General features: G+C 32.1%; 1 long non-coding RNA gene across 2 annotated transcripts; it reads right to left on the bottom strand.

Annotated features, from left to right (window-relative positions):
• Window positions 1-18,112: 18,112 nt before the first annotated feature.
• Window positions 18,113-19,906, bottom strand: LOC114182431. Of its 2 annotated transcripts, XR_003604090.1 has the most exons (6): window positions 19,889-19,906; window positions 19,733-19,809; window positions 19,378-19,443; window positions 19,211-19,288; window positions 19,014-19,114; window positions 18,113-18,471 (listed from the first exon to the last, which is right to left on the bottom strand). It is a non-coding gene; the product is annotated as an uncharacterized LOC114182431 (long non-coding RNA). The 2 variants fall into 2 exon arrangements; XR_003604089.1 differs by lacking the exon at window positions 19,889-19,906 and having other exon boundaries at window positions 19,733-19,885.
• Between the last annotated feature and the right edge of the window lie 7,257 nt (window positions 19,907-27,163).

Here is a 27,163-nt window from a genome sequence, read left to right on the forward strand (position 1 = left end):
TTAATTTAATTTAAAATAAAATATGAATGACTAGTTTTTAAATAAAAAAAGTAATTAGTGTAAATAAAATGTAATTGGTTTAAAATAATTTTATTAAATATTACATTATAATAAAAAATAATATTAATCAATTATTATTGTCATTACTACTTTTATTAGTATTTTATTTAGTTGTTATACTATTTTTTTCGATTAATATTATTTTTAAATACTATTTTTTCATTTATATTATTTTTAAATTTTATTATTATTATTATTATTATTATTATTATTATTATTGTTATTAAAATTATTATTATTAAAATTATTATTATTATTATTATTATTATTATTGTTATTGTTATTATTGTTATTGTTATTCTTATTCTTATTGTTATATTGTTATTCTTATTGTTATTCTTATTCTTATTATTATTATTATTATTATTGCTATTTTTATTTTTATTGTTATTATTGCTTTTATTGTTATTATTATTATTGTTATTATTGTTTTTATTGTTATTATTATTATTGTTATTATTGTTTTTATTGTTATTATTATTATTATTGTTATTATTATTATTATTATTATTGTTATTATTATTATTATTATTATTGTTCTTGTTATTATTGTTCTTATTATTATTATTATTATTATTATTATTATTGTGTTATGAATTAATGATTGTGCATTGATTTGATAAATCTACTCATATGATTGATGCTCATATGATTCATTATTTTTTTATGTAAATATTTGTGTTAATTAGTTGATTTATTTCTTTTATGGATTACATGTTGTATCTATAAATATGATTCTTCCTATCAATAATAATACACAGATGAGTTGCTCCCTATTCTCTCATTCTCTATTCTTTCTCTCATTCTTCTCTCTCTTATTAACTTCATTTCATAACACGTTATCAGCACGATGCTCCAATCAACTGAGGACTAATGAAAGCTTTTTGTCTCTAACGACAGTGCTCTGCGTGTCTCAATCCAGGCTCTTTCTAATCCTTTCTCAATTTATAATTTTACCTTATATTATTCCTCATGTGATAAGAATTGTTTAACTTTATCAATTTTCATCTCCGTCTTATTATTTTTATTTTTATTATGACGGTGATTATTATTATTATTTTGATGATGATTATTATTATTAATATTATTATTTTATGTGCATGTTCTAAACACGCGAAACGTTACAAAATTTGGATTTGTGACCCTTGATATTACAAGGAAGAATTCCTTATATTGGATTTTAAATGTTGAAATACATTTAGATGCAATGAATATTGGGATACCATTAAATAAAAAAAATAAAGCATCTAAGCAACTAGTTTGCTCATGCGACCAAAATATTGTGAAAAGAGATTTCACAAATATTATGAATTTATTTCATGTCATGTATGGCTACACAAAGCAATAAAGCTTTTGATGAAAAATCATGAGATCCGCCTAATCTGCTCCATTCCTAGAAGTGAATGCAACAATAAATATTATGAATTTATTTCATGCCTTTGTATGGCTGAACAAAGCAATGAGCTTTTGATATTTATGTTTATATGAAGAACGAATGTTGGCACTAGTACCAAAGGTTGTGTCTTATTGATAGTGTAACAACTTATACAATTCTCAAGAGTAATAAATTTTTCTCTTGTTTGATAGTGTGAAACATCAATGTTAGTATTATTTATAGTACTACAGATATATTTGAAGGCTATAGAAGAGCTATTATACTTCTACCAAGAAATTGAATAGAAACTTATTAAGTTTCAAATATATTTGTCTAAATGGATATTATATTGAGACAAACAATGAAAAGGATATCAAATATCTTTATATCTCTTCGATTGAGTTGAAAAAAAATCTATATTGGAGAAATTATCAACATTCTCTTATGGTTTGTACTACACGTATATTAGTACAATTGAAATGCATGTCATGGTAAACCAGAAGTTTACGAATCAAAATGAATGTCTTGCTTGACATGATCAGTTGGATTATTTGTACTACGCATATATTAATACAATTAAAATGCATGTCGTGGTAAACCAGAAGTTTACAAATCAAAATTAATTCCTTGTTTGGTATGATCAGTTAGGTCATCCTGGATCTATTATGATGCAAAAAAAAGGGTTGAAAAACTCATGTTGACACTCACTTAAGAGTCAAGAAACTTCTTCATACCAATGAGTTCTCATGTACTATACGTTCATAGAAGTTGATAATTAGACCATCACCAGAAAAATTAGAAATGAGTCAATCTCATTTTCAGATCGAATACATGGTGATATTTGTGGTCAAATACATCCACCATGTGGAACATTTATATATTTCATGGTTTTAATTGATGCATCAACTAGATGGTCACATATTTGTTTACTACCAACTCGCAATCAAGTAATTGCAAAGTTATTAGTACAATTAAGAGTTCACTTCCCAGATTATCTGATTTAGAAAATTTGTTTTGATAATACTGGTGAAATTACATCTCATGCTTTTCATGAGTATCGTATATCAATTGGAATTGAAGTTGAGCATCCAGTAGCATATATTGATACTCAAAATAGACTTGCAAAATCATTACTAAAATGTCTAAAATTGATTGCAAGACCATTAGTTACAAGAGCTAATATTCTAATGGCTACTTGGAAATATGCAATTTTGCATGTTGCATATTTGATTCGCATCAAGCCAATAATTTATCACAAATACTCTGTTATGCAGTTGGTTTTTGGTCAGTGACATAATATTCTCATGTAAGAATTTTTTAGTGTGGTGTATATGTTTCAATTTTCCCACCAAAAAGGACTATGATGGGTCCTTAGAGATGATTGAGAATATATGTTGGATATGATCCTCCCTCAATAATAAAATATCTTGAATTACCAACAAGAGACTTATTTATAGTTCGACTTTTCGACTGTCACTTGGATGAATAAGTTTTTCCAACATTAGGGGGAGAAAGAAAACAATTTGAAAAGAATATTGGTTGGAATGAATTATCATTATCTTATCTTGATCCTCATACAAAAGAATGTGAACTAGAAGTTCAAAGGATAATTCATTTACAAAATTAGTCAATCAATTACCAAATATTCTTATTGACAGAAAGGGTAATCAAATTATATATGCCAACTGCTAATGCTTCGAGTATATTTGATATTATTTCATCACACGCTTGAAGCATGGTAGGCTTGTTAATTCCAAAGACACACTTGAAGCGTAGTAGGCCTATTGGTTCCAAAGATAAAAACTCTTGAATGATTAAAGGAAGCTAAAATGCAAGATGACCTACTGGAAAAGGTGAAAATCCCAAAAGATTCATTTGACATAATTAATGATTCAGTTCTAGAATAACCTCAAGTACCTGAAATTGTTCAAAATGATGAGATATCAATAAATTATGTCATGAATCATATAATATGGAACTTGTCACAACCGAAATCGCGACGGGATGACGAACCAAAAATTAAAATTTGGAAAAATAGAGTTTGGAGTCGCCACCATAGTTATTATAGGAAACTATGGAAAACCATAAAAAAACCAAGGTCTGCGAAAACTAGATTTTGGGTCTGGGAGTCGATTACGCGTGGGGAAGGTATTAGCACCCCACAACGCCCGTCCTAAGACAGTACATTTAATTAAATGTGCAAAAGTTATGTGGCTTTTCAAAATATTTATTTTTCCCAAAAAATAATATAAAAGGATGTACAAAAGAAACAAAAATATTTTTTTTATTTTTTAGGGCCCGACGAGGATTAATCCTTGCCCCTACGCATCTCCATATGAATAGAGAATCAGGGTTACATAGTTCTTTATGCAAAACTATTTGAGAACCTTCTTGATTTGATTTTTTATAATTTTGAAAACTTTTTTTAAGTTTGTTTTCCGAAATTTGAATTATTTGGAAATAGGTGTCTTGTGACGCGAGTGGTTAGACAGACACTAAAAATTAAACAAAGAAAACATTTTTTATTTTATTTTCTTTATAATTTTTTTAATATTTTCTGAAGAAGAAAAAATTGAAAATTGGTGTTGGACAAACATTAAAGAAATGAGGAAAACTATTTTTTGTTATTATTTTTAGAATAAGATAAAAAAAAAGCCCAAAAGTAGGCGAGAAAAAAAACGTATAATATTAAAACAAAATATAGTGAAAATTTGGGAATGAATAAATGAAATAAATTAACACTGACATACCTTTTAAACTTTCGAGTTCCTCTCTTCTTCTTTTGAGAAAGAAAGAGGGAGTGTAGAGAAAATTTTCTTCTTTCTTCTACCTTCTTCAATATGTTTTGTTTAAAGAGAGATAAAAAGGGAGGTTTGTGTGGGAGTGGTGATGGGAAAGAATTAGAGAAGTGTAGAGAATTTTTTTTTTCGGTCCTCCTTTTCGTATGACAGAGTGCGTATTTATACTCACACCTTGCAATATCAATGCAATCTCAGTCTTAATTGTAATGAACAATATAAGGAAGGAGTTAGTCATGATAGCAACACATTATGGGAATCAAATCGCAGCAAATCAGAGCACAAAATCAATCAAGATCAATAATATTGATTCTAACCGTCAACAAATCAGAGAACAAAATCAATCACAATTAGTAATATTGATTCTTACCATTTGAAGAGATATTGCTTCTAATCATTACAATCATATCACTAATTTCTCTTTCAGAAACAAAGGGTATAAAATATTTGAGTTGTTGGGCTCATGAAAAGAAGTGTGATAATTAATAACAAATTGGACTCTTCCTTCCTTTTTTCTTTTTTTTTCTTTTTTTCATCACTCTTTTTTACTTTTTTTTCTAAAATTAAAGTTTTGATTTTTTTATTTATTTTCCATTAACCAAAAACTTTTATTTTTTATTTTTTACTTTTTTTTAATATAAATTTATTCACCCGGACGAAATTGGGTGTTGACAGTTGCCTATCTTTACTTAGATTTTACTAGATAATATGAAAAGTTGACTTTTTCATATTATCGTAATAAAATATAAGTAAAGATAAAAACACTAATTTCGTTCGGATTTTAAAGAAGACAATTTTGAAGACAAACTTGACCATTACAGTGGAGATGGTATGTATCTGAAAGAAAAGAACTAAGTGACCATTACCAAGTAAAGGGTCCTAAATCAACACAACATTTTTTTTACTGTTTAAAAAAAAAATAGGCCAATCCCAAGGAGAGAGTTTATATCTTAAGGATTCAGCAACCATTACCATGTAGAGGGTCCTGATCAGAAAAACCATATTCTTTTTATTTATTTTTTTACTTTTTGAAAAAACCAAAATTAGACCAATTTCGTGGAGAGTCTATTCAAAATATTCGGTGACCATTACCATGTAGAGGGTCACGATCTGACAAAAGAAATCAATGACCATTGCCTCGCAGAGGGTCTTGATGTAAGGAGATCGATGACCATTGCCTCGCAGAGGGCCTCGATGTGACATAAGAAATCAATCACCATTGCCTCGAAGAGGGTGTTGATGTAAGGAGATTGATGACCATTGCCTCGTAGAGGGTCTCAATGTCACATAAGAAATCAATCACCATTGCCTCACAAAGGGTCTTGATGTAAAGAGATCGATGACCATTGCCTTGCAGAGGTCCTCGATGTGACATAAGAAATCAATGACAATTGCCTCATAGAGGGCCTCAATTTGACATAAGAAATCAATGACCATTGCCTTGCAGAGGGTCTTGATGTAAGGAAATCGATGACCATTGCCTCGTAGAGGGCCTTGATGTAAAGAAAGGAAATAAATAATCATTGCCTCGTAGAGGGTCTTGATGTAAACATAAGGAAATCAATGACTATTTCCTTGTAGAGGGTCCTGATATATAAAAGGAGAACCTGAATTTTGCTTTTGAAATGTCGACAAGCACTGCGTGAATGCCTTACATTGGTGAGACTTACACAAAAAATTATCATTGTTCATTGTTTTTTTTTAAAATGATTTTCAATGATTTTGTGAAGTATGATGGATGATTTGATGATGCATGACATGTTATGATTTTCTTTTTAAACCAATATGATGATGCATACATGGATGCGTGGATGCATCGGTGGAATTTGCTTTTTTTTGTTTTTATTTTTCCTTTATTTTAATTTGAGAGAAAGGAAAACTAGGGTTAGAGGCTAGGAAAAAAATTGTGAGGCCAGATAAAACTAGATTTAGGGGCTAGTGTGGAAACTAGGCTTGGAGGTCAGTGTGGAAACTAGGCTTGAGGTTAGTGTGAAATCTGGGCTTAGGAACCAGTGTGGGAACTAGACTTGAGGGCCGGTGAAAATTGGGCTTAGGGTATATTGGTCATTCACATGAATGAAAAGGACCAAAATTTTTTTGAGAACATCATAGAAACAAAATTGTGTATTTTTTAAAATTTCTTCCTTCTATAGCGAAAGGATTCAATAACCATTCATATGAGTGAATAGGGTTTTGATTGGAAAGGTGGAAACTATTTTATTCAAAAAGATGAATGACTCATGTATGCATGACTTGGTATGATGTATGAATTTTCTTTTGCATTTTTTTAAACAAATTCGAATTGTTCCCCATTTCATTGTTATTTCGAATTCATGGAATCATTCTACTTTGATATTTTTTACTTTTTTTAAATCATTTCTTTGGTCTAATCAATTTACTAACAAATATTTTTTTAATCATCTCTTTTGAAACCCTATTTGAATGACATGCATGAAATTGCCAAGGGCTTGGAAAGGTTTGGATGAGGTGATGAAGATTAACTAGGGAGTTGCCCCGATTTGAATTGGTCTCAAGGCACAAAATGTGTTTGGGCTTTCCCAATTCTTGATAGTATGAAGAAAATGATGGGGACTTCAAAAATTTGCCCTTAGTATGAGATCCTATGATGGTCTTAAGGTGCAAAAGCGTGTTTGACTTTTCCTAAATGAGGAGATTAAAAGATGACGGGGTCTTCACAAGTTGCCCCTAATGTGATCATAGTCTTCAATGCAAATAAATGCCCCAATTCAGAATGAATGATGGGAATATATGAATTACAAACAAAGTTACTGCCCCAGTTTGGGTTTGTGATTGATAAAGATGGACTATTTTAAGGTTGGTCAAGGTTTAGGCTTAGAGCGGGGATATTGTAGAAGCAAAGATGGAATTTCATGAAGAATGAATTGAAAGGGGACAACCCAAATTTAACCAGATTGCTTGATTGTCCATGCTTATTTTGAAGCTTTGGAAATATGTCACCCAAAAATAAATTACCCAGTGTTTAAAAGCAAATCTCTGAACACACTTTTTTAATCTTTTTTTATCTATTTTTTTTAGAACAAACCTGTTAGCAAATCAAAATTTTCCTCTAAATTAAAACCTTCGAAAGATAACAACCAATCTTTGATCTGTGTGGACTTTATTAGGCTTGTATTATGGCCAAGGCTAGGGGGTATGGAAGTAAATGATAGTAAAGGCCCAAACAAGTTATGTGAGGATTGTTTCAACAAGAATCTCTGAATAATGTTTCATTCAGAATTTGTTTGACTTCTTGTTCACCTTTTGCTTCTCTTTTTCTTTTTTCTTCCTTGATATAACCATTTTTTTCCTATTAAAAGCAGTGGCGGATCTTGACCAATAACTTTGGGGGAGCCAAAATAATATATTCAAAATTCAAAATTTATATATTTAATTAGTGTAACTAATACAATAAGAGTAAAAATGAATAAATAATTTACTATAATTGTACATACAAAAGAAATCACACATATGTAAAGGATTGTCCTTCGTTCTTTCAGATTTTTGAACTCATCAATAATTGAATTAAAACTAAAATTGTCAACTATTTATTTTTCAACGTAAATATAAACACCTTCCAAATAATTAATATAAAACATGTTCCTCTAATTGAACAATATAATCATTTGTATCATGATTCAAGATACGTTAAGATAAAATATTGAATTTGAATTATTTTCATCGCCATGGATAACTTTCTTTTTACCACTTTTAACAAATAAATTCATTCTTTTATTCTTCATCAATATATCTATTTCTTTTTTAAGTTTAAGATTAAAAAATAATTTATCATAATTAAAAAATGAAAAATTAAGAGTCACTAAAAGAAAAAATCAATGACAAACAAGTTTCAAATAAAAGATAGTTATAAAAAAACACATAGAACAATCATTTTTTTTCTCTCATAATCATAAAAAAAAAAATATAAGACTCATATGGTAAAAAATAATCTTAACTATTAAACAAATATTTCATTATCAAGTGATGATATCAAAAATTTACTTTTTTTTTTCACAAATGAAAAAATAAATAAATGAGAAATGAGAGCAAAAATAACAAATTTGTATTTAACTGTTTTTTTTCAAAATAAAAACAAAAGATCATAATAAATTGTGAAAAACTTAAAAATACAATGAAAAAATTAAAAATATGTTAATAAATATTTTTATTTTTTATTATATTTGATTTTATATTTTATTATTTATTAATATTAAATGTTATATTAAAATAAATAAAAAATACTAAATTAAACTTCTATTTCACTATATATTACATATAATTTGAAAAATTAAAAAAATTTAAAAATAATTTATATATATATATATATATATATATATATATATATATATATAATATAAACAAAATTAAAAAATTAAGGGGGGGCCATGGCCCACCCATGCTCCAATAAAGGTCCGCCACTGATTAAAAGCAAATATTATGTCAACCCTTAGTGTGAGGGTGACCCATGTTTAGGGTTATTTGAAAAAAAAAAATTTGGAAGACTCAAATTGGGTAGCAAAGGATAATCACTTTTGTTTTTTTTTTTTGGATAAAGAAACATGGCCACACATCATTTCAAATCATGGTTGTTTTTTCTCAACAAAAAATTTAATTTAGAAGAAAATAATTTAGTTCATGTAACAGAATGTCCCTTGTTTTGTTTTTTTTTCACTTTTTTTTGTCTTATTTTTTGCCTAGACTGTCCTTCAAAGTTGTTAATCTAGCAAACTTTTCTTCCTTTTGTTTTTTTTTTTATGTTCAGAGAATTTATGGTAATCCTTTTTAAGGTATGCGTCCCCTTTATGATAATTCTCAATGGAAAATAAAACAAGGTTTATGGTGGAAGAGAGATGGAAAGGAAGATAGATTTGAGCAATTTCATGTATGCAAGACTATATGATGCTTCAAAAGACATGATAATAAACAATATTTTATTTCTTTATTAAATCCATTGATTTGACCAAAGAATGTTTTATCATTTTCTCAATTTTTCATAAGAAAGATTCCAAGAATTTGGTGATAAAGAAAGTGGGAAACAATTTGAACTTATTGTAGTGCAAAATTTTTTTGTTTATTTTCCAAAATTTATGTTGATGCATGCTATGTGTTTGAATCTTTCGTTAAGGTATCATGAATGAACACAAAATGGAATGCAATGCATGTTTGTGCCTCGTAGGGCACTTATTCACATGATATGCTAATGAAATGTATGTTTATGGCTAATAATGATGCAATTATGATGAATTTATTATTATATACAAGGAAAGGTGAGGGTAAAGGACGCAAATAGTCTTCCTTTAGTGCCTTTATTTAACATGAGTTTAACGCTTAAAGTTCTAGGGGAAAGTATATGTGTTCACAAGGATAGTTCCCTAATACCTAAATATCAAGGTCACTAGAGCTATGGCCCATTTCATGGCATTTCCCACAATAGTTGGTAAACAACAAGAAGTGGGACTACCAATGAAGCAAACAAACTCTAGTTGGGGTTCTCACAATGACCACTTGGGAAGTACATCTACTATGACACTACTACACAATCCCTCTAATTTTAAGCAACTCAGACCCGTGTATAGGGCCCCACTCATGTCATGAACAAAATGTGTGTGTGAAGGGAGAATACAAGGTATACACAAACCCCACACCTGGCAATTATTCCAAATACAAAAATAAAGAAAAATATACACATATAATTATTCTAAATATAAAAGAGATAAATACACATACCCAAAAAGAAAAAAATGAGAGAGAAAAAAATATGAAGAAAAACCACATTAATTTTGCACATCCAAATAAATGGTCTGACTCTCTAGCGTCCCCAGTGAAGTCGTCGCCATCTGTCACAACCGAAATCGCGACGGGATAACGAACCCAAAAATAAAATTTGAAAAAAAATAGAGTTTGGAGTCGCCACCATAGTTATTATAGGAAACTATGGAAAACCATAAAAAAAAGCAAGGTCTGCGAAAAACTAGATTTTGGGTCTGGGAGTCGATTACGGGAAGGTATTAGCACCCTACAACGCTCGTCCTAAGACGGTACCTTTAACTAAATGTGCAAAAATTATGTGGTTTTTCAAAATATTTATTTTTCCCAAAAAATAATATAAAAGGATGTACAAAAGAAACAAAAATATTTTTTTATTTTTAGAGTCCGACGAAGATTAATCCTTGCTCCTACGTATCTCCATGTGAATGGAGAATCAGGGTTACGTAGTTCTTTATGCAAAACTATTTGAGAACCTTCTTGATTTGATTTTTTTATAATTTTGAAAACTTTTTTTTAAGTTTGTTTTTCGAAATTTGAATTATTTGGAAATAAGTGTCATGCGACGCGAATGGTTAGACAGACACTAAAAATTAAACAAAGAAAACATGTTTTTATTTTATTCTTTTTATATATATTTTTATATTTTCTAAAGCAGAAAAAATTGAAAATTGGCGTTGGACAAACATTAAAGAAATGAGGAAAACTATTTTTTGTTATGATTTTTAGAATAAGATAAATAAAAAACAAGCCCAAAAGTAGGCGAGAAAAAAAATGTATAATATTAAAACAAAATATAGTGAAAATTTGGGAATGAATAAATGAAATAAATTAACACTGACATACCTTTTAAACTTTCGAGTTCCTCTCTTCTTCTATTGAGAAAGAAAGAGGGAGTGTACAGAAAATTTTCTTCTTTCTTCTACCTCCTTCAATATGTTTTTTTTTAAAGAGAGATAAAAAAGGAGGTTTGTGTGTGAGTGGTGATAGGAAAGAATTAGAGAAGTGTAGAGAATTTTTTTTTTCGGTCCTCCTTTCCGTATGATAGAGTGCGTATTTATACTCACACCTTGCAATATCAATCCAATCTCAGTCTTAATTGTAATGAACAATATAAGAAAGGAGGGTGTCATGATAGCAACACATTAAGGGAATCAAATTGTAGCAAATCAAAGCACAAAATCAATCAAGATCTATAATATTGATTCTAATCGTCAACAAATCAGAGAACAAAATCAATCCCAATTAGTAATATTGATTCTTACCATTGGAAGATATATTGCTTCTAATCATTACAATCATATCACTAATTTCTCTTTCAGAAACAAAGGCTATAAAATATTTGAGTTGTTGGGCTCATGAAAAGGAGTGTGATAATTAATAACAAATTGGACTTTTCCTTCTTTTTTCTTTTTTTTTTCTTTTTTTCATCACTCTTTTTTCCTTTTTTTTTTCTAAAATTAAAGTTTTGAAGAGTTTTTTTTTTATTTTCCATTAACCAAAAACTTTAATTTTTTATTTTTTACTTTTTTTTGAAAATAAATTTATTCACCCGGACGAAATTGGGTGTTGAGAGAACCAAAATGAAGTTAACATTGACAAAACTTTTACTTATAATATAGTGATGAATGCTATGAATGAAAATGAGGATCAATAAGCAATGATCATTGAAGATTGTTGGCAAAGAAAAGATTGGCCAAATTGAAAATATGCAAAGAAGCATAATTATATTTGTTTGCTAAACGAAAGGTTTTCGGACGTATAGTTCGCACACCTGAAATTGTGAAACTCGTTGGGTACATATGGATTTTTGCGCAGAATCAAATTAAGAATAATGAAATTGTTAGATACAAAGCACAATTGGTTGCTCAAGGTTGTTCACAAAACCTTGTATTGATTTGTGAAAAAACATATTCACTAGTATTGGATGCAACAACATTGCAATATTTGATTATCCTAGTTGCACAACAAAGTTTGCATTTACATCTACTGGATGATGTTAAAACTTATTCGTACGATTCTTTTGAGAATCATATTTATATGAAAATCCCTAGAGGATTTTATTTGCCCAATAAGACAAATTCTAAAAAGGGTTATTCAATAAAATTGAACATGCTCTTTTATTGCTTAAAGCAATCAGGACATGTGTGACATAAACTGTCTCATTGAGTACTTATTAAAAGAAGGATTTAGAAATGATCCTATGTGTTCTTGTATTTATATGAAAAGATCCAAAAATTATTTTTTCATAATTATTGTTTGTAACATCGCTAATAGATATTACTTAATTAAATATTTAAATATATAAAAAGAAGTTCAAACGTCGCAACTTTATTAATCCTCGCCGGGAAAAAAAAAATTTAATATTCAATGCGACAAACATTCAATAAAATTAAATCCAAAAGTTATCACAAGTTCCAAATAAATCATTAAAACATAGTAAATCCCTAGCTCAAATTCCCAGCTAGCCCCTCTCTTTGTCTCGTGTGTTAGCAGCATCATCTATATCACCAACTGCTCCCGTGTAAAAATTACACGATCATCGCCAAGCACAAACAGAAAGGGTGAGCTCGACAATATAAGAAATCACATAAATAAAATAATATAAAACACCCAGTCATATTATCATAATTAGACCTTGGTTACATTCTCAACACACCCCAAAGCTTTTCAACCTCCAATCATAACAACAAAGTTAGCCATGGACTCAGGATTTATGATGCTCACACGAACCTGCCCGCTCATGGTCATGCCCCTACAAACCTCCACGCTCGTAGTCCTACTCTACGGACCTACCCGCCCGTAGTCCAACACATGTGATCCACAAGCTACGTACCTCCCCGCACGCAACATCTCTCAACTGTGAACACGGAACGTATGAACCTACCTCGCTCGTATCCCCACAAGAGAGTAATCGAGTATGAACCTCGCCGCTCATACCATCACATGCCATCCACCATCCATGAACCTACCCGCTCATGGCACAACATCTCTTGATCCACGTTCACATCAATGCGTACAAACAATACACACAAAATGCACTAAACTCGCTTGAGCTAGAAGTCTTAGCTTAAGCGACCAGGCCTGTCTCGCTCAAGCTAAGCTTCCTCGCCTGAGCGAGCGTGCTACCAAAGTTACGTACGAAGTCTCACTTCGGCGAGCTCATCTCGCTTGGGCGAAACCTCTCTTCGCTCAACACAACATCTCTCGCCTAGGTGGCAAGACAACAGAACTCACATGCATCAACCTCGATTTCTCGCTTGGGCGAGTACCTCTCGCCTAAGCGAGGTACTCTGTCACTCAAATCATAGGCTCCTCGCCTGAGCGAGACCCTCGAGCACAACCTCACTCTTACGCGAATCCTCGCCTAGGTGAGTTGCTCTCGCCTGAGCGAGATGTGCAGACACAACCCAGAATTTCGTTCCTGCTATTCTCGCCTAGGCGAGCCTAGTTAGCTTGAGCGAGAATAGCAGACCTTCTCCCTGTCACGCACGCAGAAACCAAACCAATTTACCAAAAACCACACTCCCCTATGCTAAGTAATTCATCACAGAATACAAACAATATGAGCACGATTTGGACCCCAAACTGACCCCCAAAAATGCGGAATTGAACCATGAACCATAAACAACATAGCAAAACCCCAAAATTTTCATGCAATCTCCTAAGGGTTTAATCAATATAAATCAAAGCGATCAAACATCCCAATTCCCAACATTGTTGGCACGAAAATTTCATAGCAAAATACCATAATCACTACATATCACAAAATACACCAAAATTCTCAACAATCATGTAAAGGTATGAAAAAGAGCTCCCCTAACCTGGAAATCCTTGCTTCTAATGGTTGTCTATTTTGGCTTTGTGGCACCTAAGAACCTTCCTTTACTCTCCCCAAAACAAATTGTAGCTTTGCTCTCAATTCCAACTCACCTTTTTCACTCAGAATTCGTGCTCCCTTCTCACTCTAGGTTTCAGACTTCTAAAACCCTTCTAATTGCCTAAATCTCCCCTTTTATATGGCTCCTAATTGTGGTAAAAAGAAATAAAACGAAAAATGCCCTTTTTAATGTCTATTATTATCTTTTATAGGCTGTTTTTCCCAACTCCCTTGGCTGCCCATTGTCTCTAGGGCTTTCCCACCCTTTCACATTCAGACCACAAGTATTTTAGCAAAAATAAAAGGTAATACATAAATTAAAATAACACACAATTGGCATACATAGGACTCAAACCCAAGTCCTCTTACACAATAAAGTACTCTCAACCACTTGAGCTAGTACTTTTCCATATTACAACAACTAACATTAAATGCCATAAAGGCTTCTACTACCCGCATTAATTAAATAATTATTTATTTAATTATTTAATTTTCCCGGGCCTTACATTGTTTATGTAAATGACATAAACATCGTTGGAACTCCTAATGAGCTCACAAAGGCAATTGATTGCTTAAAGAAAGAATTTGAGATGAAGGATCTTGAAAAGGCAAAATTTTTGTTTGAGATTACAAATTGAGTATTTAAACAAAGGTGTTTTTTATACTTCAAGAGTCTTATATAATTAAGGTGCATAAAATGTTCTAAATGGACAAGTACATTCCATTATGCACTCTAATAGTTGTAAGGTCGTTAGGTGTTGATAAATGCTCTTCTTAGACCTCAAGAAAATGATGAAGATCTTCTTGGTCCAAAAGCACTATATCTTAGTGTCATAGAAACACTAATGTATCTTGCTAATTATACTTGATATGATATTGCATTTACTGTAAATTCGTTAAGCAAGATATAGTTCTTCAACTACTAGAAGAAAATGGTTTGGAGTAAAACATATATTTTGTTACCTTAAGGGTGCTACAAATATGAGCTTATTTCATCCAAATGATTCATAATCAGACATAATGGGTTATGTATATGCATGTTATTTTACATATTCTCACAATGTCACAATGGTTGATCACAAACAAGATATTTGTTCACATGTGGTAGCACAATGGTTTCATGATGTATATGAAACAAACCATAGTAGCAACATCGTCTAATCATACAGAATTACGAGGAAAGTTGTGAATATGTTTGGTTAAGGTCTATAATTCAACAGGTGCAAGAAACTTGTGGCTATCCCCGACAAAGATGGAATCAATAACAATATATGAAGACAATAATGTATTGTTCAATTGAAAGGATGATATAAATTTCCAAAAATTCATTCATGTGAAAATCTGACAGGTCTATTTATAAAGTCTTTGTCAAGAAGAACTTTTGAGCAAATGATTCACAAGTTCGGACTTCGTCACCTTAACGATGTAAATTTACATGAGGGGGAGAAATAGAATATGTGATGAACAATATTGTATTAAAGAATACAGAATGTTGTACTCTTTTTCCCTCACTAAGTTTTTTATTCCAAAGGGTTTTTCTTAGTAAGGTTTTAACGAGGCACATTCTCTTATCAATGGACACTCAAGGGGGAGTGTTATGAATTAATGATTGTGCATTGATTTGATAAATCTACTCATATGATTGATGCTCATATGATTCATTACTTTTTATGTAAATATTTGTATTAATTAGTTTATTTGTTTCCTTTATGGATTATTTGTTGTATCCATAAATAAGACTCTTCCTATCAATAATAATACACAGATGTGTTGCTTCTTATTCTCTCATTCTGTATTCTTTCTCTCATCCTTCTCTCTCTTATTAGCTTCATTTCATAATATATTGTTATTATTGTTATTATTATTATTATTAGTATGCACAATAAGATGAAAAGCTTATCCTCAAATCTTTTATGATCAATCCTTCCTTCCTGAATCATCTTTCCCAAATTAGTGCAAATATCCTAAAACAAATAGGTCATTCTCCCTTCCAAATATATGAACAGTAAATAAAACAAACATAAGATTAAAAAACAACTCATTTTTTGTTAATAAATTAAAATATTAAATAAAAATAAACATTGAGGGTTGGAAAAAATATTATGGAGTAAAATAATGTAAGAAACTATTGGGAACTAAAAGTTACACCTCATTCAATGAATAACTTATAATTTGATGAAAACCGGTAAACAATAAAAATTAAACCAAAATCAAAGTTTTATAAAAGACAAAAACCGAAAAAAAAATTATTGAGAACCATATCCAAAATTCACAAATTTATAAAAACAACAAAACAATTATTAAAACAAAAATTAAATAAAAAGTTAAATAAAATTCTGAATAAATTAAAATTAATTTACATAGAATTTATTGTTTTAACTTATAATAATTTAATTTGAACATCTAAAAAAATTATGGTATTTTATTTTTTTCTCCGATTTGAGTTTGAATAGATCTGATTTGAATTTTTTTTATTTTTTTAATGTTCAGATAATATAATTATATTTATTTTAAATTCTTACTTGAAAAAAGTATTTAAATGTTCACCTCATGCAAATTATTTAAATATCAATCAATCATTAGTAATTCAAAAAGATCAATATGAATTATATTGACCGATAATATTTTCATTCAATATGTGTCATCATTTTGGTTGATGAGACGATGCCTTATCTCGATTGACGTATATCCATTTTACCAAAATTGTTTATACATATATTAACTCATGTTCTGTTTTTCAATGTTGCTAATTGAGTATTCTTTCTAATTTGGGTTAAATATGTTTGTCACTTAACTTTCCGTAAATTTTGAAATTAGTTCATTTTAAAACTTTGGACCAATTTAATCTTTTATTTTTTGAAATACGTGAATTTAATCCTTTTAATCAAATTTTATTAAGTTTATTTGATATTTCAAATGCGTTTCATAATAATTTTGGACTTAATATTAAAGCAAATACGTCAAACAGTATAAACAACTCAAATATAATCCTGAAATGCATGTGAAACATCAAATCAACCTAACCAAAACCAAATTTGATTAAAATGACTAAATCCATGTATTTTGAAAGATAAAGGACTAAATTGGTTCAAAGTTTCAAAATGGATTAATTCTAAAATTCACTGAAAGTTAAGGAACCAAAAATATATTTAACCCTTGTAATTTTTCTAATATCAAGTGAAAATTTCTTCTAAATAACATTGATAACATAGTTAATATTTACTTAGTTATCTCAAGTAATAATTATAAAAGTACTTATGACAAAGCATAACATTGTTGTCAATTGAAAAAAAATATATAATCTCTATAAATATTAACAAAATAACCACAGAAACATTTGTTTAAAAAGACCAGTTTGCATCCATCAAAAAATAGTCCCTCTATTAATTGAGTAAATCCTTACCTATTTGTATGTGTATACCTATTTGTTTGTAGTTGAGTTATGTCAATATTTTATGAATTGAGTTACTTAAAAAAAACTCATTAGCTTACTCTTCTTTTATTTTGTTATCTTTTTAATGTTTGTTTTTCTTTTGTTTTGATCACCTTAATGCTGTGAACAATCGATGATTCTACAGCTAGATCTGCACGAGGAAAAGGGAATGCAATTGAGTAGTCTTAGTGTCCTAAATGCTTGTGTATAGCTTTTCTTTTTGAAAACTCTTGTACAGTTTTTGTTTTGTATATAAATTAAATTGTATAACAATTTTGTGGGAAGATTGTAATATACTGTTTATATCTTTGAATTCTATGTGATGTGAACTATCAAATGAGATATTTTGTTTGATGGTTTAAACTCATAACTGGAATGTTACACATTCTATTTCAAAATACTTCAATTTTTTTATAAAGATAAATTAGCCACTTAAAATTCCTTATTCTTATGGAAAAAGTTTGTTCAAACATAATCTTGGTAAACTACAACATAACAACGTAACATGGTCTTAGATACCTCAAATAATACAAAACCATTCAAACCTGGATGTCTAAATATACACTAGAGGAATAACAATTAATCACATCCAACCATGGATTCTAAAATTACACTAACCAAGCGTGAATAATAATGACTAATAAAGAGTGCAGTTTTCAAGCTCTCAATCTCGATGATACTGTTCTCAAGTTCTCAAAACAATACTATTAATGAAAGAATATGTAACATACTCTTCCTCACTAAGTAATGACATTTTCTTCCTTCTTGGGTATCAATGGAGGTGAAGCAAACAATTATCAATGTAAATTACAATTTATAGCCAACTTTAGAGTCTGCAATGACATTGACATTGACATTGAAATAATAACTTAACATCAATGGTACCTCGTATTACAAAGAAATAATTATTTCAAAAAAGAAAACCTTGATCTATCAAATGTTGGAAAATGGTAAAAAGTGCTCTACATAATCTCCTAAAGTACAATGGGATCTACGTACCATGCCATACATGAATCAAACAAATAATTCTGATGACTTCAGTAGTATGACTTTAAGTTGGTCTGTTCCCGAATCTATTCATTCTGTCATATGTTTTAGAAACCATAAGAAGTCTTGGATCATCTTCAGGTATCTCTCGATCCTGCAATTTCACAAACAAAGTAGTGAGCATCATGGGTACATTCAATTGGAAGATATAGCTTGATTATAACATGTGTGACCATTAGAAAACAATTAAAAAAAGTGAATTCAATAAAAAACTAAGAGCCCCCATATCCTGACATTTTTCATATCCCTTCAATTGTAGTATTCCATTTGTTCAAAAATGCAATACAAGTATTTCAAGGAATATCTGAATAGGAAGTCATTCAGAGAACATAGAAATGAAAACTCAGTGTTCTCCTTTGCGTGCAAAATGATGAATCACTTCCAGTACTAAATATACTAGAGGAGTGTTGAACTCTTGGCAATGTGACAAAAAACAAGATTGTGCAAAAGGACCTGTTAATGAAAGCGGATCACAGCTCATACTAATTAATATACCCAATCTAGATAAAACAAATTGCAACCTTTGGTGTATGATTCATAGCCTTTTAACACTAAGATGAATAATACAAACTATCAAGAAAAATTATTTCAAAGAACATAAAAGAACGTGATGGTCTACAGAGGCGAATAACTCACTTTTAAGCCTTGGTAATATGCTTCTACTGCAGGAAATGAAGGGTTAATTTTCCGAACTCGCATCATGTCCCATATGTAGTTAGCAGTGGTATATCCCCGGTCTACCATTTAAGAAATAAGAACAAAATACATATTATAAATTCCAGAGAACAAATAAAACTGTGTATCAAGCTAGTAATGAGATGAAGTTTCAATACCTTTTCTCCAGCAGCTACAAGCAGGAGCTCACTTCCCAATTTGCTATTCACAAAATAATTTCTTTCGTTCATCCTTACCTACATTTATAAAATAATATTTTAAGTCCTTAAACAGATCAGATAAATCACACTGTGACAAAGTTGATGACGAAGCTAAGATGATCTACCAGAATATCTTGAGCAATTTGCATTCCTTTCTCAGTGTACCCAGTCATTGCCCCTTCTGCAAGGGTCTGCAGTCACGTTAAGTCAATATGCATTTTATGCAAATTGTTTTAAAAAAAATCAATACGCAGCAGTGTTCAACGAGGCAAGGGTCAAACAAATTTTCAACTACATGTACCATGCGTTAGATGCATGACTAGAAAACTGGCACTTTTTACTTGTATGTGTCACACCACTGCCAGAAGGGTGTTTATCCATACTACTTACATCATCCTCAAGATCCTTTGAACAAGAATAATAAGCTTTGAGATACAATACTTGGCATTGAAAATCCTAAAAACTTTACCAAAAACTCACCACAAAAAGTTCTGCAGCAATAGGCCTTCCCTCGTTTATGTGAGTCTCAAAAGTTTGAAGAGCAAGGTCAATATCTCCTGCATGACAATAGCACCTGCATAATAAATGTAAACAGATAAACTGACTTCTTTAATAATGCATCAGGAAAACAGATACCAGTACAATTAAACAGAAGGATCCATTCTAGAGCAAGAAAAAAGTTAGTTGAAGTTTTAGATTGAAAAACAGTGTGTTCATATATATATATATATATATATATATATATATACATATATATATACATATATATATATATATATATATATATATATATATATATATATATATATATATGCATCAATACTTTTTGGTTTGAAAGAACTAAATGATATTGATATTGCAAATGGAACATTTTATCTAACCAAAGACATCCTTCAAAAGAAGCAATGGAATCAAAGAAATTATTTACATGTTAACCACATTTATATAACTACTTTCCTAGGGACTTCTAACTTCCCCTTGATTTAAACTGTCAAATGCACAAACGGAAAATACCATTCATTTTTCATACTAGTAGGTACGTTCCAGAAAGGGTAACAAGGAAAGGAGTTACTCGAGGAAAACGCCTATTCAACAACTTTCTCAGCATCAATACTTTCTTTTTTGTAATTTGATTTCCTTTCCCTCAACTAGGGGCATTAGCAAAAAGAGGATATCCTTAATTGATTACCTGATTATTTGCATCATAATAAAGACATCAGGAGCTTTTCCATCCTTGTTGAGCATATCCAATAGTGTGTTCGTCAACTGCCACAATTAGAGCAAACATGCATATATTAAAAGATAAATTAAAAGAAAAAAGAAAAAAAATAGCAGCTTAGAAAATAAAATCAATTTCGAATAGGAAGTCAAAACAAAAAATGCCAAACAGTTCAGGTGCACAGAGAGAGAATTCATAAGTGATGGAACCACATAACATAACAAGTGAAGAAATAATGGTGCAAAAATATAAAAGTGAAGAAAGAAGGTGATCAAATTCAATTATTGAAGATTTCCGAAGCCTTTATTTTCAAGATGGACTCTACTTGTTTTGACAAACACATTAAAATGGCCTGTTTTGAAATATACACGAACCTGCAATCCGTTGGAATTTCCTTTTCCAAGTTTTATAATACAGGGTGGTAGGAAGGAGGAGGTTACCATCACAAAAAACAAAAATTCAAATATGATTTTCGGATGTGATACAGCCCCATCATTAACTAAATTGGCAGAAAACTTCCTTTAATAGCCATCCAGAAATTCCACTTTTTTTACGTATTGGAATATAAATCTCTAGATAACATAAAGTAATGATGAAATTTATATGTTAATGTCGTACAACACATTATCTAAATAAATACAATTTGTGCATGCAAACAACTTCATAAAGCCTTCATAGAAATGAAACTATAAAAACTATAATGGTGTGTTTGGATGAGGCAATTCAAGAGGGTGATTCATTTATTTGGAGAATTTGAAATTCTTTGTAATGAAATGCTTTATTTGGATAGAGAAATTAAAAAGCATTTAAAATGTATACATCTTTCTGAAGTATTTCAATTAGCTACATTAGAAGAAATTCAAATACCCTAAAAAAATGTGGAATTTGAAATTCTTCTCACTCAACAGACCCGGCAAACCCGACAACCATGATAGCTGGGCTGGCCAAACGATCCAGACAGATCGAACCAACCTGACGACACAGATGGGTCGGGCGGGCCCGACAACCTAGACAAACCAGGGTGACTTGATGACACATACGAGTCGGGTGGGCTTGACAACTCAAACAAGTTGGTCAAGCCCGACAACCCACACCGCCCAGGCAGGCCCAACGACCAAGATGTGTTGAGTTGGCCCAACGACCCAAACGGACTAGGCTGGCCCGACGACATCAATGGGTCGGGCAGGCCCGATGACCTAAACGGGATTGACGATCTAGACGAATCGGTTGAGCTCGAAGATAGAGACGGGCTGAACTGACCTGACAACCAAGACAGGTCAGCGGGTTCGATGACCCACAAAAGTTTGGCGGGCCTGACGACCCAGACGAGTCAGGCGGGCACAACGACCTAGACGAGCTCGACCGATCCGACGACCTGGGTGATACCGACCGGCCCGACGACCTTGCCAAGTCGGGCTGGCCCATTGACACAGACATGTCGGGTGTGCCCAATGACACAACCGGGTCCGACAACCCAGATGGGTCGGACAGGCTTGATGACCTAGTGGGACCAAGTCGGGCCAACAACCTAGACGAGTTGGGTCGAGCTAGGTTGATGAACTTGACAGACATGACTGACCTGTATGGGCCATTAGGCTAATCAAGCTTGTCTAGATCGTCGAGCCGACCCAACCTAACCCGTTTGGATTTTCCGGCCCAGCTGAGTCATCGGGTCGGCTTGATCCATTTGGGTCGTCGAGCCCGTTTCCAAATTTATCATGAACTCAAAACATAATTAAGTCTAAAATAAATATTGTTAAAATGAAATTTTATCTCACAAGAAATTCAATTATTTTATCTAAACAAAAAATTGAAATGTAAGGTATTTTAATTTCTTTATCCAAACAAGTTATTTAGAAAATAAAGGAAATTTAATTGCAAGCAATTCAAATAAATTGCATTTCAATTTCTAAGCATTGTTGAAATGTTTCATCCAAACACAAGGTAAGGCTGACAAATTTCTTGTGGCAATATTCTAATTCAGCTTACCGGTGTCCAACTACTAAACCAAACATAGCATCACATTCATGTTAAATCTTCAAATATAGTGATCATAATCAAGCTTTATGGTTCGATGCGTCCCACTTAACGCAGTCAGACTGTCTTCCTTATTCCTCAAGGAATTATGAGTAAAAATGTCAATGCATCGCACACCGGCACTATACTCGCAACGAGCCGAAATAAGGTGAAACATCTACCCCCTCCCCACTGCTTCACTCAGGCGAGAGGGTACAACACTCAAACCAATCCTCTACCACTGCTTCACACAAGACAAGATAACCTTTTCCACTTCTTCACACAGGCAAAAGAGTCTTCACTGGGTTCCTAGGTACGGAAAACCTCACACAACATTTAATTCCACCAAGAGTCTCAACAAGGCAAAACACTCCCATAATGCAACCCATGAGAATTACATATTGCCAACAAAATATACACCATCACATGCATGGAAAATAAACCATAACATAAACCCATCAACTTATCAAATAATACATTCATACAATGAACCCAACGAGTGACATTCATTCAAACACAATATAACATCACAATCAAATAAGTATCCTCAAACCAATGTTTAAACTACATAACCATGCAAGCCATACAAACCAAGAAAAAATCACCAATCACATAACCTCTTTATTCACGTCACTCTCCCACTGTGAATCACAACCTTGCACACCTTCATGCCTCAAAATCCTCACTTACATCTCTCTCTCTTGCAACATAACTAATTCTTATATTTTTTATCCAATCCAACTTAACAACACATTAGGCAAATGATTTGGGATTTTATAAGTAAAACTGCAGCTTGTGTAAAACTCCAAAAATTATGTATTTATATTCAAATTAAAGATGATTGAATCAAGAATCAAATGCAACAAAAACCAACTTAATTGAATAACTATAGAGAAAGTTATGCATCAAACAAACAACAAAGGTCAATGTTGTCAACAACCAAACTACAAGGACCTTGTGATAAAAACTGCTCTCACTATAGAGCTTTGATTCAAGATCCGACCGGTCAAAGTCAAGAACTATGTGTTAAGGATAAACTGCTAAACTTTCAGCTCGATCCAACGGTTAACGAAGTAGAAATCGCCATTTATGAAAAGTGTGCAGTGTAGAAAAATGGGTAGTGCCTCAAAACGAGATAAAGAAAAGGAAAGGTGGCTGCACCAAAATAAATAGCTCATGTACAAGCAAGTGTTCAATCAATCCTTGGCCTCATTGAAATATAAAATCTTGTACTGCACCCACATCAATACACATGATATCAAAAAAAAGAAAGAGGAAAGCTAATAACTCGTCACCACATTCACGTAAATAAAAAAGGAGAGGTAGAAGAGTTAATCTCATGAAAAAAACTTGCTGCAACAGTGTGAATGAAGAGAAAACATTCACACATGCAGGCCATCAAAAAGAAGAAGGATATATCAAGTATATTCATTAAATCCTCATGCACCAATCAACAAAATAAAGAGAAGAAATAAGGTAAAGCTTCAAACAACACATAACATGCATTATAAGTATTAAAACACTTATACTCCATAAACCATAATTCCATAAATTAGATAAATAGCAACTTTAATAACTCATTTAATTAAATAAAATACAACCATCACTTAAATAATAATTATTCCATATTTAATAAATTTATAACCTAATTAAATTAAATAATTCAACAATATTAATCAAACTATAATTTTTTTTCCATGTGTTTTCTTTTAGTCTAATTTTTCCCGGGTCTTACATAAGGTAAATAGACTTGATGTAATATAAATTTATTTTTGTTATTGGAAGTGATTAATTGGGATATTGGTTTGCAAGGTTAATTTGTTATAGGAAGTCAGATTGGTTTGCAACGCATTGGTTTGAATGTATGTAATGTGGGAATGAAAATATATGCTAACCTGTTAGTATTTAAGTGCTAAGGCAGGGTATTACTTTTGCACACATGTTGTTTTGTTTGCACTAATGAGTTGAGATTGAATATGTATAGTTTTCGCACATCAAAGTTGGTAATCACTTTCATTTGATTGAGGTTAGGTAGGTTGGAAAACAAAAAATTTTGTAACCTATCAGTTGTTAAGTGGTAAGCCAATGTATTGTTTTTGCACATATGATGTCTAGTGAGCTTGCATTGTATATGTATAGTGTTCATACATCACAATTGTTATTGAGTTTATTACTTTGATTGGTTTGAATTTATGTTAGGTGGGAAAAAATATTTCCTGTAAGAACTGTGAAAATTAATTAATTAAATAAATAAATAATTATAAATACGGGTAGTGAGAGCCTTTATGGCATTAAATTCTGATAGTTATGGTGTGGAAAAGTACTAGCTTAAGTGGTTGAGAGTACTTGATTGTATGAGAGGACTTGGGTTCGAGTCCTATGTTTGCCAATTATGTGTTGTTGTTTTATGATTTATTTTTAATAATATGTAAAAGTGTGGAATTTGAAATGTAAACTTATGTTGATTGTGTATATCATCAAATGTGAATTGGCATAATGGTTGTGCTTTGGCCTTATGAGTGGAAGGTCATGGGTTCAAACCTTGGTGGGCAAAGAATAAGCTTTATTTTTGCTAACTAATCATTGTGGTATGAATGTGAAGGGGTAAAGAAGTCTAGCAGAATGGGGCACCCAAGGGGGTTGGGAAATTACCAAATAAGTAACATTGAAGAGGAATTAAAACCCACAAAACCTAAAACTCGTTTTATTTTTAAAAACCCTCTTAAAGGCACCTATAAAACCCAAAACTTAAGGGAAGGGGTTTAGCATCTGTGGTGACCTATTGTAGAGAGAGCACGAAATTGAGGTTGAGAGGTGAGGTTTGGGTGCGAAAAAGGGGATGAACTGAGAGGGAGTCGGTGGCACTTCATTGGCAAACCAAGGAAAACCAATCTTCTTCCTAATTTCAATCAAATTTTCAAGTTAAGGGAGCTGTCTCTGTGTGTTGTGTATTAATTGATGTTTGTCTTATGATTATGGATTATTGCTTCTTAATTGAATTCTGAATGGTGTCAATTTCGCATTCTATGTGTTGTGATTGTGAAATGGAGATATGTGGAATTTGGATGTTTGATTATGTATGTGGAATAGGTTGTGGGATGAGAGTTTTGGATACTTTTAGTCTTATATTCGCAATTGGTGGTATAGTGGGTTGGAATGGATGATTCTGAATGGCATTTGCCATTATAATTATATTGGTATCGATTGACTGGTTTGTGGTACAATTTTGGGCATGAATTAACATTGTTTTGGTAAAATGCGTGTGTGACAGTGAGGGAACTCTGCAAGTCTTGCCCAAGCGAGTTTATCTCGTCTAGGCGAGAGTTGTAGAACCTCACGTCTGGTTTGGGTCGCGCTGCTCGCCCAGGCGACCTTGGTTTGGTGTTGAGCGACTTAGTCTCTCTCAGGCGAGGGACAGTTCGCCTAAGCGAGATTGCGAGGAAATTTGGGCGCTTTTGAGCGCGATATCTCGCCCAGGCGAGAAGTATTGGTGTTTTGAGTGACTCAGTCTCGCTCAGGCGAGAGACATTCGCCTGAGCGAGGTTGCGATGAGAAATGACGTTGTTTAAGTGGTTCCTCGTCTAGGCGAGGTCTGTATGTTGTTTAGGGGGAAGGTGTGACTCGCACAGGCGAGAGGATCTCGCCTAAGCTAGATAACTTGATGTTGTTGTTGTTTTAAGCTCGCTCAGGCAAGGTGAGCTAGCCTAGGCAAGGCTGAGGGCTTAGCTTGGGCGAGAGGTCCCTAGCCTAAGCGAGTTTATGCGAACTTTTATGTTTCTATGTGCTTGTGAGTGTGTTTTAGTTGTATCTCATAAGGATAGATTGTATATGCATGTGGTGTGATGTTTGGGCTTGAAGGACTAAGTCCAATAGGGGTCTGGGATGTGCTCGGTGGTTGGACACATGATGGGCATGGAACTGGTTGAGTTCCCGTCGGCTACTAATGGGTGAGGAGTCCTTAGTATGGTGATTGCATGTGTCGGGCGCACGATGGGCAAGGAACTGTGATGTTCCCGTCGGCTACTATTGGGCGAGGAGTCCATAGTATGGTGATTGCGTGCGTGCCAGGGTTCAAGTTATGAGACTTGGATGTTTATACTACATGCGAGGAGTCTGTAGGGCAGGACTATGAGCGGGATAGGCTCATAGGGTTGGACCACGAATGAGTTATTTTCGTGGGAGCACAGGGAAGTCCCAAAACCTAGTTCATGCATATGACTCATGAAGGACTATGAGGTCATGGTTGGGTGATTTGAAAAGTATGAGGATTTTAATTATGTATTTTTGGGATTGGGGAAAACATATTTATTTCATATATCTGTTTACATTTTTATTGTGCATAGCTCACCCTATCTGTGTGTGTGTGTGGCAATGATCGGATAATTTGTTATCCGGGAGCAGATGATGTGATAGGTGAGCTAGGAGCTGCTTAGAGACGGAAAGCATGGGCTACTTGGGATTTTGAAAGAAACTCTACTGTTTTGTTTTTGATGTAAATATTTTTATGTTGAATTTTAATATCATTTGTATATAACGATATGGTACATTCGAATTATGTATGGTACCAGTTATGTTCTTTTAAAATTTTCCCGCGTTTTTGGGAAATAGTTTATGTTCAATGCAATATTTATTGTGATTCGAATTTTATTTAATTAAAATAAGTAATATTCCTTAGG

The sequence above is a fragment of the Vigna unguiculata genome, chromosome 4 (genome assembly GCF_004118075.2).
Source record: "Vigna unguiculata cultivar IT97K-499-35 chromosome 4, ASM411807v1, whole genome shotgun sequence".
NCBI lineage: Eukaryota > Viridiplantae > Streptophyta > Magnoliopsida > Fabales > Fabaceae > Vigna > Vigna unguiculata.